This window comes from Dipodomys ordii, unplaced genomic scaffold (assembly GCF_000151885.1).
Source record: "Dipodomys ordii isolate 6190 unplaced genomic scaffold, Dord_2.0 Scaffold49, whole genome shotgun sequence".
In the NCBI taxonomy this organism is placed as follows: Eukaryota; Metazoa; Chordata; class Mammalia; order Rodentia; family Heteromyidae; genus Dipodomys; species Dipodomys ordii.
Window position 1 is genome coordinate 66,138 of NW_012267265.1, and position 13,571 is coordinate 79,708.

Below are 13,571 nucleotides of genomic sequence, written 5' to 3' on the forward strand. Positions count from 1 at the left end.
GTGCAGTATGTTCACAAATAAAATAAAATTTAAATAAAAAAAATCAATTGATTTTTTTGAGTAATTACATGAAACTAGTTTTATCTTACAAATTATTAGTAGAGATGTGTAGGAGAATTGCAGGCTGAATTTTCATAAAAATTTTATTGTATTAATTAGTTTTTTTATTGTGAAAATACTGTACAGAAGGGTTACAATTACATGGGCATGATAATGAGTGCATTCCTTATCAAGCATTGTTGCCTCCTCCTTTGTTTCCCCTTCCCATCCCTACCCTCCCATTCCCACCTCTTCCCACCCCTCCACCCCCCGCCAAAGTTGTAAAGTTCGTTTTTCAACATAATGTCTTGTACATCTCATTGTTGCAATGGGTCCACCTGTATCCCTATTTAAACAATTTGTTTTTTCCTTTCCCCTCCACAAATTATATCAACATCAAATACAGTTAAAACAGGGGTTATACCATGGGGGAGGGACATACAAAGCAACAAAGAAATATCTTATAAATATGTTAGAAACAATAGCAAGAAAGAAAAACCATTTGAGTTCTTATCTTGGGGTTCATTTCTCCTAACATCAACATATCTGACCATTTCTGCTTGTCTCGTCAAAAATTTATGATATTGACATTTCGAGTTATGATCTATAGTGGGGGAAAATCTTTAAATGTAGGAAATGGAGCTGGCCTGTAGTTCATAAGGCACATGGCTGCTGAAAGAATCCTAAATTTTAATGATGTTACATGTATTTTTCAGTAGACAATGGCCACTTTCCCAAGAACTGTACAGATCTGTTTTCAAATATAACAAGCCCCAGTAGGGCAGGTTGGTTTTATTTACTTTCTCTTCATTAACAAGGCTGAATACACACCTGGAATGAGGGTGGGGTGAACCTTCCTTTTCCTTTCTCTGAATAAACCCCTCAACAGTACACTAAGTGGCTCAGTTTCAAAACTGAAGGAAAGGATTTCATGGGAACACCTAATTATATAATACACTTCAAACTAAACTAAACTACTTGCTAAATATTATTGTACTGCTTCAATTTATTAGTGACATTGAATTCCTGTCTGAACTATGGTTAGTGTATTGATTGGCAGTAACATTCCTGCATGGACTGGATGAAATTTCATCATTTCTATGAATGCTTGCTACAATATTATCATAATGACACAATTTCTCATTGAGGCTGCTGTGTGTCTTTCTGGTGACAAAATTCATGTTGCATTTATTGTCAATCTAAAATAATACAAAATTCCTTGCTATTTCAGCATTTGCCATGCATATCTTTGTCTTGTAAAAGGCTAAGACAAATTAGAGCTATTTTAACAGTGTATCTTTCACCAAGAAACTATGATCTGATACCCATAGAGTTTAAGGCCCATTCAGTGAAGATCACAATTGAGGTACTACATCACATCTTTTGTGGAACTTGTGGCAGGGCCCATGCAATCTCATTGGCTGTCTCTTCTGTTATCAATCATTGACTCTAGGAAAAACACCATCATACCGTTGTCCCCAGAGCTCTGCACAAAGTCTTTCATTTCCTGTGAAGAGAAAAGTTGCTTCATCATTCTCTCTCTCTCTCTCTCTCTCTCTCTCACACACACACACACACACAACTTAGTGAATCAAACCTTAGTTCATGGTTTTTATTTTATTTCATTTTATTGTAAAGATGCTCTATAGATAGGTTACTGTTACAAGAGTATATTTCTTGGTAAACAGTTATCGACTCCTTGGTGTTCTACCATTATCCCATCATTCCCCCACTCCTCCCCCTCCTTCCCAAAGTTACAATGTTCATTTCCAAAATAATATCTTGTGAGTAACGTTGTTGCAATGGGCCAATCTTTGTCCTTGTTTCAGCATTTTGGTATTCCCCATGCCTTCTCCAAATCAGATAAATGTATATACAAGATGCAGGCTACTAGAATCAAAGAAGTAATTACCAGGGACAAACCAATGAAAAAGGAAAAAGGAAATGAAAAGAAAGAACTAGATACAGTATACTGGCATCAACAAGGTCACCAACCAAAAAAAGTCCTGTAGTTTCCATGTCTTGGAGCTCATTTCAAGTAGCATCATTTTGTTTGGTCATATGTACATAGCTATTGCGCTATTATGATTCTCTGCCAGGACTATCCTAGACATATACTAATTATTACAACTGAGGAAAACCATTTGCCTATGTCTCTTTGGGCCTGGCTTACTTCACTTAATATCGAACTAGATAGGCTCAGGTTGTTCTTGCCTATAATCCTCGCTACTCAGGAAGCTGAGTAGCTAGGATTTAAATCGTGATCTGAGGATCATGGTTTAAAGCCTACTTGGGAAGAAAAGTCTGAGATTCTGTCCTTTCCAATTAGTCACTGGAACACTGGAAGTAGAGGTGTGGCTGAGGTGGTAGAGTATTAGACTTGAGGACAAAACCTCAGGGAGAATGCCCAGGCCCTGAGTTCGTGCTTCCTCCACCCCCATCCACATCCACATACACTCAGGACCAGGACCCCGCTCCACCCCCCAAAAAATAAGACGTTTGGTATATAAAACTAAGGAGAGAAAATCAAATTTTTTCAAAATTATCAGAAGAACAAGAGTTAGATAAATGCAGCATAAAATTTTCCATTAGCTACTATTAAGGGCACAGGCAAAAATATGAAGGATATTGGCATCATGGTGCAACAAATTTTCCAAACATATCCATCTGGATTCAAAATTATTTCTTCAGAAATTTTTCTCTGATATGTAAAAATTTTAGGCCTTGTAAATTTTTCTTACTATTCTCATTGGTCTTTTTGTATGTTTCTCAATTCTCATTCTTCGACTGATTTCTGAGCAGTGGTCACGTATTATCTTACTATCAGTGACTCTGAGAAACTTTTTGACTGTCATCATTTTTGAAAACATTTCTTTTCAAAAATGTTTTCACAGAGTTTGATTCTTTTTTTTTGGAGGAGGGAGGTTCAGTCGTGGTGTCTGAACTCTGGGCCTGGGTGCTGTCTCTCAGCTCTTCAGCTCAAGGCTAGCGCTCTACCACTTGAGCCACAGCACCACTTCCAGCTTTTTTTCTTTTTGCTTATGTGGTGCTGAAGAATCAAACCCAGGGCCTCATGCATGCAAGGCAAGAGCTCTACCACTGAGCCACCTTCCCAGCCCCAGAGTTTGATTCTAAACTATCATTTTAAGTGCACTATAAGATGTGAGGGTTGGAGTAGAAACAATTATGCTGTTTCCTTAAATATCTAACAGTTACTTCTTTTAGGCTAATCACTTGATAGTTTTGAGTGAATCAGGGATTCCCTCTAGGTGCTGAATCATTAAATCTTCATTAAACTGACCTGGTCTGGATGACTCTGGGGTTTCTGGAATGCAGAAAGTTGTGACAAATCAAAAATGAGTTTCAATTGATAGAATGCTTTACCTCACTTCCTGTATCTCTTTCACTGTTAGCAAAGACTTGGGATGAGAGGTGCAGAATCATATTTATTGAACCAGAAATCACATAACACAGATAAGAAGCTTATCTATTTACCTTAGGCAAGGGCTTTGCAGGTTTACAATGGAGTCCTCCTACAAGGTCAACATTTGGTAAAGCTGGGCAAGTCCCAGTAAGATCGAATAAGCCAGATTTCTGCTTTACTCAGTGTCTCCATTAAGGTAGTAGGTCATCCTGAATGGAGAGGGGAGAAAGTAAATAGTAGGTAAGGAAAAGAAAGGGTTCTTTCTTAGTTTAATATTTATTATGTCTTCGAGGGATTGGGTTATTGTCACTCAATACTATATAATGTGTTTGTTGGTATATCTGTATGTTTAAATCCAATTTAAATGGATAACTTATTCTTTTTGGGTAATGTATTATACAGGTATATATAGTGTGTGCATATTTTTGTGAAAAGAAAACTGGTAAGAGACTCTTTCTATGGTGACTCTGTTTATTAGAAGTAATATATAAACATTAAAGTGATTATATAATAAATTATCGATTTCTTTTCTGTCTGTTGATTAAAGAAACATTTTTTCTCCAGAGTTAATAATTCTATCATATTGTCAGAAATCATTTTCCCAAGGGTTTTCCATCTAGTATTCTACAATTTAAAAAGATGGTCTTTGGTTTTTGGTTTCCTCTATGTTTTGTGTCTGTGTTTGAATTTCTTCCTTCTACTGTAGATTCAAACTAGGAGCTTGACAGTATGTATTCATTACATAGAAACATTAGCAAATATTACCTGGAAAATTTCAGAAGTAATGAGAATAGATAACTGTATTCACCCTATTTATTGCTAGTATTAAATGCTAGTATTAAATATAGGAAAAAGGGGGGAAGGTATTGGAAAGAGAATAGGGAACAACCTACACTTTCTCTGAAGGAACAGAGTTTTAATGTCCCATCAGCTACTGCGTTCACAACCCAGTACCTCTCAAAAGAACAGGAATTTCGATGGATTTATTGGGCTAGCAGACCTATACTAACTTGTTATGGCTCCATGATCATTTATTTTCAGTAAGAAAGCTCTGAAACTCTAAAGACAAATATTCTTTATTGTTGCCACAGAAGCTATCTTTCGGGATGGACACAGAGAGATGTGGGCAGAACATCCCATTTTTATCTCTGGAGTCTTGTTTTTAATTACATTACTGCTGAGCCAAAGCAAACTCCATCCTCACCACTGCCAACACAACCTGCGTCAATAGAGGAGGAAACAAAGTAACATGGTTTCTCTTATTTGAAATAACTAGTATATGTCTGGGACAAGCAGAAAAGGTAAAAAGTTATGTACATATGACCAAATAAGATGATGTTAAGTAAAATGAACCCCAAGATAGGAATACAAATAGTCTTTTCTTTCTTGCTATTGTTTTTAACATACTTAAAATGTGCTATGTGATTTTTTTGTTTCTTTGGTATGTTCCTCCCCCATGGTATAACCTCTGTTTTCACTGTATTTGAATCCAGTGCCCTGCATCTTGTATATACACTTTTCTATTTGGGGATGGGAAGGGAAAAAACAAAATGCTTAAGTAGGGATATAGGTTGACCCATTGTAACAATGAGATGTACAAGACACTATGTTGAAAACGAACTTTACAACTTTGGCAGGGTCAAAGGGGCATGAGAAGTAGTTTGGGAAATGGGTAAGGAAGGGATGGTAAGGGAAAAACAAAGGAGGAGGCAACAATGCTCCATAGGAAATGTACTCATTACCTTACTCTTATCACTGTAACCCTTCTGTACAATATTTTTTACAATAAAAAATGTATTAAAAATAGAGGAGGAAACAGGAAAAGAAAATGGGCTTTGTGCAAGGAACAATTCTAGTCCCAATTTTCATAAATCAGTCTGAATTGGACTAATCTCTGTAGGGTATTCATTTTCACCTGATGGTTGTTGCCTGGATCCTGGGTATACAGCAGAAGACCAGGTCAGCCAGAGGAACAGGTGGCAGGAGGTGGGCCCTGCTCACCCTACCCCAGCCCACCCCAGCACAGAAGGAAGATCTCTGTATCTGCTCTTTGGAAATTAGATGCAGCTGTTCGCAGATATGCAGAGATCTCTCTATGCAGGTATCCAACAGTGTTTATTCATCCTTATAGTGTTAAGATATTGAATTCCAGAACGGGCAAATCTAACAAAATTTATACACTGTGAGATTATCCCAATTCTATGCCAATGATATATTTCTATTTATCATTGCAGCTTAGTGATAGCATAAGTGCGTGCATATTTACATGCTTAATGCCCTGCATTTAACTTCCAGCACCAGAAAACAAAAGAAAATGCCCACATCAACTAAGAAATCAGTTGCAAGTTCTATACTAATGATGCTGTCCCAGAAAATTTCCACATTACCTCTTCCCTCCTCAACATCTCTTCTTCTGTTACCCCTAGTAGAGGCACCTGCTTATCACCTGTTCCTTTGCCTCTACCTTCCCATTCTTCTCATTGCTTTTGAGGCATACTTTCTAGACTATTGTTGACACTACATCCTGAGAGATAATGAAGTTTATGGTGATGTTGATGATGCTGATGGTGGTGGTGGTGGTGGTGTGTGTGTACTGGTCCTGGGGCTTGAAATGAGACCTGGACCTTGTCATTTATCATTTTTCTCAATGCAGGTGCATTACACTTGAGCTGCAGCTCCACTTCTGGTGTTTATGGTGGCTAATTGAATATAGCAGTCTCACAGACTTTCCTGCCTGGGCTAGTGTCAATCTGTGATCCTCAGATCTCATCCTAATGTGTGGTTAGGATGACAGTTGTGAGCCACTGGTGCTGAGGGATGACTCTAAGCCATTAACCTATACTTGATTCCTCATCAAGTTAAGAATAAAGACAAAATTCCTCTCATACTAATAAATAAAGAAATAGGACATTTTCTGTGAGATGATGATCCATCAGGCATTCAAATGCCACCTAGATTCTGGCCTCTTCAGTGGTCCTTGCAGCAATATTCCATTGCTGTTCCCTCCATTGGTTCATTCTCTTCTCTTCTCTTTGAAAACCTCCCATTCAGCCAACTAATGACCACTTATCATTCAAGGTCAGAGAAAGTGTTCTGTTTTTCTGAAAGCACTTCTTGACCTGGCAGCATGTCTCCCAGCATTAGAGTGTTAGAGTGTCTGCCTAGCAAGTGCAAAGCCCTGAATTCAAACTCTAGAATTGGCAAAAAGGAAAAGAACAAGAACTAGGAACCATTTCTCTGCTCCACCTTATTTGGGATGCTATTAAAGAAACAGTACCATAAGTTGCAGCTCCCTGGTATACATTTTTTAAGATGCATATGGAATGAAGAAGGGATGAGGTCAAGGGGAGGGGAGTAGAAAAATGAAGGGGGAAAGGATGGGAAATCTATGCATAATATTCAATTTGTATATGTGAAAATGGAAAATTGAGGACATGTGTGAGGCCGAAAGAAATGAGGTACATTAATTAAAATGTGTTGTACTCATAAGCTGAATGTTGAATTGAAACCCCTGTGTACAACTACTTAAAGGGGATTTTAATAAATTTTAAAAGAATCCCTGCCATAAAATAGGTGTCTTGTAAACCACAGATGTTTGTCATAGGGCTGGAAGCTGCTATATCCAAGAACAGGATTCCATCAGACTTGGTGTCTGGGAGGGTTGTTCTCTGGATCATGGGTGGCACCTGGTTGCTGTGTCTTCATGATGGAGCACATGGAGTGATAGGGTCTCTTATGAACTATTAATCCCATTCATGAAAGCCCTATCCTCTTCCTCACTGAATCTGAAAGATTAAAAATTAGAGATACATTTTACAATTGCTAACTGCTGATTTTGCTTTTGTAAACTTGCTCGCCCTAGCACTAACCCCCCATTTTCTGGAAATAAGGAATTGAGTAAAGAGTCTTGGAGCCCAGATGCTGGCCCCAGGACAAGGTCTATGGTAATAAATAAAGAACAAACAAGTAAATTCCCCAAGTGGTCAAATGGGACCCAAGAATGGGACCCAAGATAAGGACCCAAGATAAGGACCACCTGGCAAGTCCAGCAAACTAGGTCAAATGTTAATCAATCACAAGCCTGTAACTATGTAAACTCCCCTCCAGGGCAACCGCTCCCCCTAGACTTGCCCTGAGCCAACTGTTTTACAAATAGTGTTATAAACTTCCCTGCATAGTAAAAATGATTGCTGGAGTATATAGTGACTTTTAAATGGGCCAATCCCGGGGACACCTGGTGTTATATGCTAATCTTGTGGTTTTTGCCCTTAAGAATGCCTGTAACCTCGGTTTGGGGCTCTCCCCCTTGCGGGGGAAGAGAGACTGTTTGCGCAAATGCTGAATAAACTCCTCTTGCTTGTTGCATCTACTGGTTTGGAGTCTTGGTTTCTGGGGTGCCCTCCCGATGACGAAAGTATCCCAGGAGTCTGGGGTCTTTCAAATCATCTTCTGAAGACCCTAAAACATTCACTCTAGAAGTAAGCGTTTGGACATATGAGTTCTGGGTCACACATATTCAGGCCATACCTAACCCCCAAGGACAAAGTCTCCCTTGCATTCTCTCAGAACAAAAACGCTCACATGGCTCTTATCTATTTCTGATGTGACAAAGTAGTCACTTCTCTGGGTTGTCAGCAGAATTCGACTCATAATAAATACAATGACCTCTTTGTTTTTGTATCCTCAATCTCTAAAAGAGTTCCCATTCAGATAGAGTTACTGTGTCATGACTCTTGAGGGAATGAAGGAGTTAGGAATGAAGGAATTATGCATGAAGAAGTATTTTAAGATGTTTCATCTGAAAGTATGTAACACCCTCCAATGGAGAGTTTAAGGAGAGTTTAATAAAGACATTTTCAAAGTTGTAGACAGGCAAAGAATCTCTAGTCAGGTCCAACTGGAGCTGTGGCTGCATTAGGACCTTTAGGTACAAGAAGAAATACTAGCTCTTAGAACCCAGAAAAGGCCACAGCAAGAAACCAACCATCAGAAAATGTGGCCTTCAGTAGATGGCATACCCAAACAACAGTCATCTGGCAAAACGAGAGCTGAACTCTCCTCTCATCTTCCCACCCTTCTCCCTGGCCACACCAAGCAATAACAGAAGACAAATGTACCAGTGAGATAATCAGTGTGGGCGGATCTCCCTGGGCACAGAGAAAGCAAATTTGGAAGAGCAAATGAAATATACTCAATTCACTTCGTTCAAAACTCAGTTAATAGCAATATCTTATGGACTCATAATTCCAGAGATCAAATGCCTTTCACTCAGAGGAAAGGCATTTCAGGAAAGGAGGATCATCTCCTATACCCACCTGATTAAGTTGGATAAGTCAATAAAAGGGTTAACAGTAGTGCTGTCTGGCTTTTCAGTACATACTGAAATCCAAGTGGGTTAGCTGAAGCTCCTAGGGTACCTGCTTTACAGATCAACATCCTCTTTTCTCCAATTCCTCCTTGAATGGAAATACGATCAAAACTCCCAGAGGACGACTTTCTTCCTTATACAAATGGATAGAGTCCAGGGACCCATACCTGGACATTTCATCTCCACAGAATCAGTACCAGAGTAGTAGGTGACCTACCTAACAGGGAACCTCAGTAGAGCTAACTCAGACACCCTATCTGGTCATACAGTCCTGATCATTTTGGAGGAGTAAGCAGCAGGTATTTTCTGCTGTCTAACTCTCAATGTGCTACAACATTACCAAACTCCTGGGAATGTTGCCAAGATTCTACTTCCTCAGGCAATTGAAATAGCCTCAGAATCAAGAAATCTATGGAAGCAGGGTCACCAGTGAAAAAGCAGTCTTTATTAGCTGACTGGTGACTCCCTTGTATTGGACTACCATATCTCAGAACTAAGAATAGCTCCAAGTCTAATGGTGCAGAGTTTATAAAGGCAAAAATCACACATAGGTACCAGTTTCACAGGCAAGCAACCTGACATACAGAAGCTAATTTTGCTGTTAGCCCTGTTAAGTCATACCATGACTTAACAGCAGTTAAGTCCATTAAGAGTGAGGGTTTTCTGTAACTACTGGTCATCATTAGTCACTAGGAGCAGGGGGTACTCTGCAGCTGCTGGATATTAAAGATAGCACATCAACAGCTGTGATCAGGACTGGGCAGATAGCATTCTGTTGGATACAACTAAAGACTAAAGATGCATGCAGTTTTGGGACAGGAGATGGAGGTGAACAAGAAATGGCTTCTTCTTTTTTTGGTCAGTTGTGGGGCCTGAACTCTGGGCCTGGGCACTGTCCCTGAGCTCTTCAGCTCAAGCCTAACACTCTACCACTTGGGCCACAGTACCACTTGCAATACTCTGGTGGTTAATGGGAAGTAACAGTCTCATAGATATTCCTTCCTGGGCTGGATTCGAAACATGATCCGAAAATCTCAGCCTGCTGAGTAATGAGGATTATTATTGTTATTATTATTAAGCTATATCTGCCACTGGATTCTCACAACCAGCCGGTACATTTCTGACATGAATTACTCATACTACACATCTGGCTCTGAAGGTGTTAGCCCTTAAGATATATTGGTTTGTTGCTTTGGGCCTCCATTGTGTCTTGTCATACCGTTAACACCAGTGCAGGCCAGCAAAGATCAAGACTAAATTTTGGAAAGCAAAAAGGAATTTTTTGCCAGATATCAGAGCCAGGCTAGTGTTAGACAGGAGGTTCAATCCCAAGGGAGCAGAAACTGCATTTTATGCAAGCAGGTTCCACACATAATAGGCATTAATCCAACACAGGAAAAGTCAGGTGAGCTGAGAAGGTCTCCAATTGTGTTTTAGTTGTCTCTACCCTTTTTGTTACTTAAGGCAATGCCTGTGGGCTTCCCACTATCCATTCCAATGGCCCCACCTAATCCACTTTCAGTGACTTCCTCTCTAGCTCTATCTTTCCTTCCCCGGATCTTTTTGCCCGGGTAGTTAAACCCTAAATACTCACACTCAGAGATCCTATTAAAAACAGACTGCCAACCTGACTTAATGAGCATCAAAATAAAGGTGCTCAGTGAAAGACTGGCCAAATGAATACAAGGAATCTACAACATCATACACTAGGATAACACAGGATTCATACTAGGATGCCAGGCAAGTTCAATATATGTAAACAACAAATGCTACACATGAACACACATAAACACAGAGAACACACAGGATCATGTTGGAAGATGCAGACAGAGCCTGTCAATGGATCCAACATTCTCTGAGGGGAAAGCTGTGGAGAAGCTAGGAATATGTGGAACCTTCCTGCACATAATGCAAACTGGTTAGGACACATTTCCAGTGAACACACTCAAAAGTGAAATCCTAAAAGCATTGCTTCTAAAAGCAGGAACAAGTCAAGGGTGTCCACTCTCTCCACTCCCCTTCAGTAAGCTACTGGGAATTCTTATTGCTATAGTATTAAAGCAAAGAGGAGACGAGGCAGAACCAAATAGGGAGGGTAGGAAGAAAGGAAACTATGCTTATTTGCATACAACTTAATCCTCTGTAGAGTGAAAGGATATCAGACTCTGCCCTGCCCCCCAGGCTCTTAGATCTGCTTAAAAGTTTGGGTAAGAGGGAGGAGTTGGTGTGTTCTTGGGAAGAAAGTTGTGGAGATCACAAGTGAAAGCTCCCAGAAGGATCACCCAGATCATTTACTTGGAAGGACCATGTGGAGAAGAAGGGCTGCTTGAAGTCCAACACTGGTGACAATAACATTAGGGACCAGACAAGGCTGATCATTTCCCATACTGACACTTGCTGGAACAAGATTCTTCTCAGGAAATGGACACCATTTTGAAGGACCATTCTTTTCTTGGGGCCTGTGAAATCCCTGATGAAATGAACCTAGTTACCAGTTGAGGACTTCTCCGTCCTCTGCTTATCCCCTACCTTTACTTCTCCCAATGATAAGGATGCTTCTTTATACAAGCTCACAGTAGCCACACTCTGAAAGTACCACCTGGAGAGCTTTAAGGCCAGAGAAAGACAAAGGAGAATCATGTAAAGAGGCATGAGCCATACAATGTGAAGGGGGACAAGGAAGAGAAAGGTAGAGAAAAGGAAGGCCATATAAAAAGAAGGAAAGACAGAGCTGAGCATATTGACAAATATGGAGATAGGGAAAAGTAAGAAGGAAATGCTCAAACTTCAGAAAGAATTCAATGTAGAAAGGAAAGCAGCCCAAATGCTAGGGCAACTGATGAGTTTCTTGACCAACAAAGGTCAAACAAAATGAAAACCATGGAAAAAGAGAAAAAAGAAACCCAGAGAAAGCCTCTACTTCTCAGATGACACTACGAACTAAACACAGACTCCTGGAGCAAAGGCAAGAAGAGAAGGGAGAAAGAATGCAAGAGTCTGTGAGCAAATTTGCAAAGAACAACTATTTGGAAACTTTAATGGCAGCTAGAGACAGGCACTTGGCCAGGCAATGGCTTGAATTAATGTAAAGACTTACCTTGAAAAAGATGACAATGCCTACCACAAATGAAACATCTGTGCAAGCACAGAATATTGTCACACATGGAACTGACTTTGTAAAAAAGTATGAGAGCGTGTGTTCACAGGTGTTAACAGTAATTGGAAAAGAATTTGTGGTTTTACTTAGATTTAAATCAAAAGTCATGCCTTTCATACTGTAGATGCATGTATATATTTTCATATCATTATGATATTGTTTGTTGTAACCAAAAACTGTATGAGTATGCCAAATCTGTAAAGACACAGGAACATTGGCTCTCCTCCATCAAAAAATAAACAACTTTGCTAATGATACAGCTTTTGAGTTTTCCCTTTGCTTCTTAGGTTTAGGAATTCTTTTTCTTTTCCTTTTTTATTGTTATTTTAGATATGATGTACAGAGGGTCTACAGGTTCATAATTCTAGTAATTAATACATTTCTTTCTGTATGAGAAAACCTGTCTTTTCTATTGATTGACATGTAGTGCTTACTTTGGCCTGATGGCTTGGATTCTGTTAAGGGAAGTGTTTTGGTATGAGAAGGGATTTCTAAAATGGAGTACTGTGTCTTCAACTCCAGCACTGTCATGCAGAGGTAGCAATGGGCTTTCATACAGTTTGCCACAAGGAAGGCTGCAGAAGGGCCCACTGAGAAATCCTGTAACCAGTTGATTGTCAATGGCTGCAGACTCATAATAAACTGGGGAGCATCCCAAGCAGCCAGAGGACAAGACAAAGAGAAGGATGTTAGCCAGACTCTGCTATCAAGCTAGAGCTTGTACTTGTCCAGCCTGGAGCTCTTCTTTTGCCTTTTCCTCCTCCTTCTCCTTATCCTCATCCTCCTCTTCCTCCTCTGGTGGAAGAACTCTCTGCCAACTACTTCAACTTGTGCCCATGTCGCCCTCCAGCTGTGCTGAACATTACACGGACACCACTGCCTTATCACCCCACCCCCATCACCAAGTTTTAGGCCACCAAGGTTCCTCCCATGGGACCTCCTCCTCTTTTCATGAGGTCTCCAGAACCAATCCACTATCCTTCTCAGGACCCTCAGAAGATGGAAAAACACAGCAGCCACTAGCACAGCATTGCTACTCAGGAGTACTTTCAAATTCCAGTTAATGAATCTTGGAATAAATACATTTCCCTTCCTTTGGAGTTTCCATGGTAGCTAAATAGGTTCAGATAGAGGCAGAGAATGACTGTAATGCTTTCCCTCCATGTGCTGAAAGATTCAGTGGACTTCAGATAAGCTGCCAGGAACACAGATCCTTACTACTATTGTTTTACTAAACAAATGCCTTTCCACTTCCTCCTGTATGGGAGAAAGCGGCTGGGTGAATTGGAATGTCCAATTGAATGTTGGATGAAACCATTCTGATATGTTCATTTTTGTATCTTTGGAGGGAGGGAGGCAAAAATTGACTGGTGGTGAAAAAACAAAACTTAAATGAATAACAAAACAACTTTTCACCAAGTTTGAGGTCCATTGGGCGTGTTCTTTTTAGCTGGTACAATTATACTAATCATTGTAGTGGCATCAGATGGATTTAATAACTTGGGAGTCACTCCCTCACAGAGAGGCCAAAACCAGCACGTCTATATCTTATCTCCAAATAACCACCAGAAAACCGGAAGTGG

At 39.9% G+C, this 13,571-nt stretch overlaps 2 pseudogenes; one reads left to right on the forward strand and one right to left on the reverse strand.

Moving 5' to 3' along the window:
- Positions 1–13,571, forward strand: part of LOC105988431 — a 496,910-nt pseudogene that overhangs the window by 62,601 nt on the left and 420,738 nt on the right.
- The window catches only part of LOC105988498, a 139,091-nt pseudogene that overhangs the window by 17,256 nt on the left and 108,264 nt on the right, over positions 1–13,571 (reverse strand).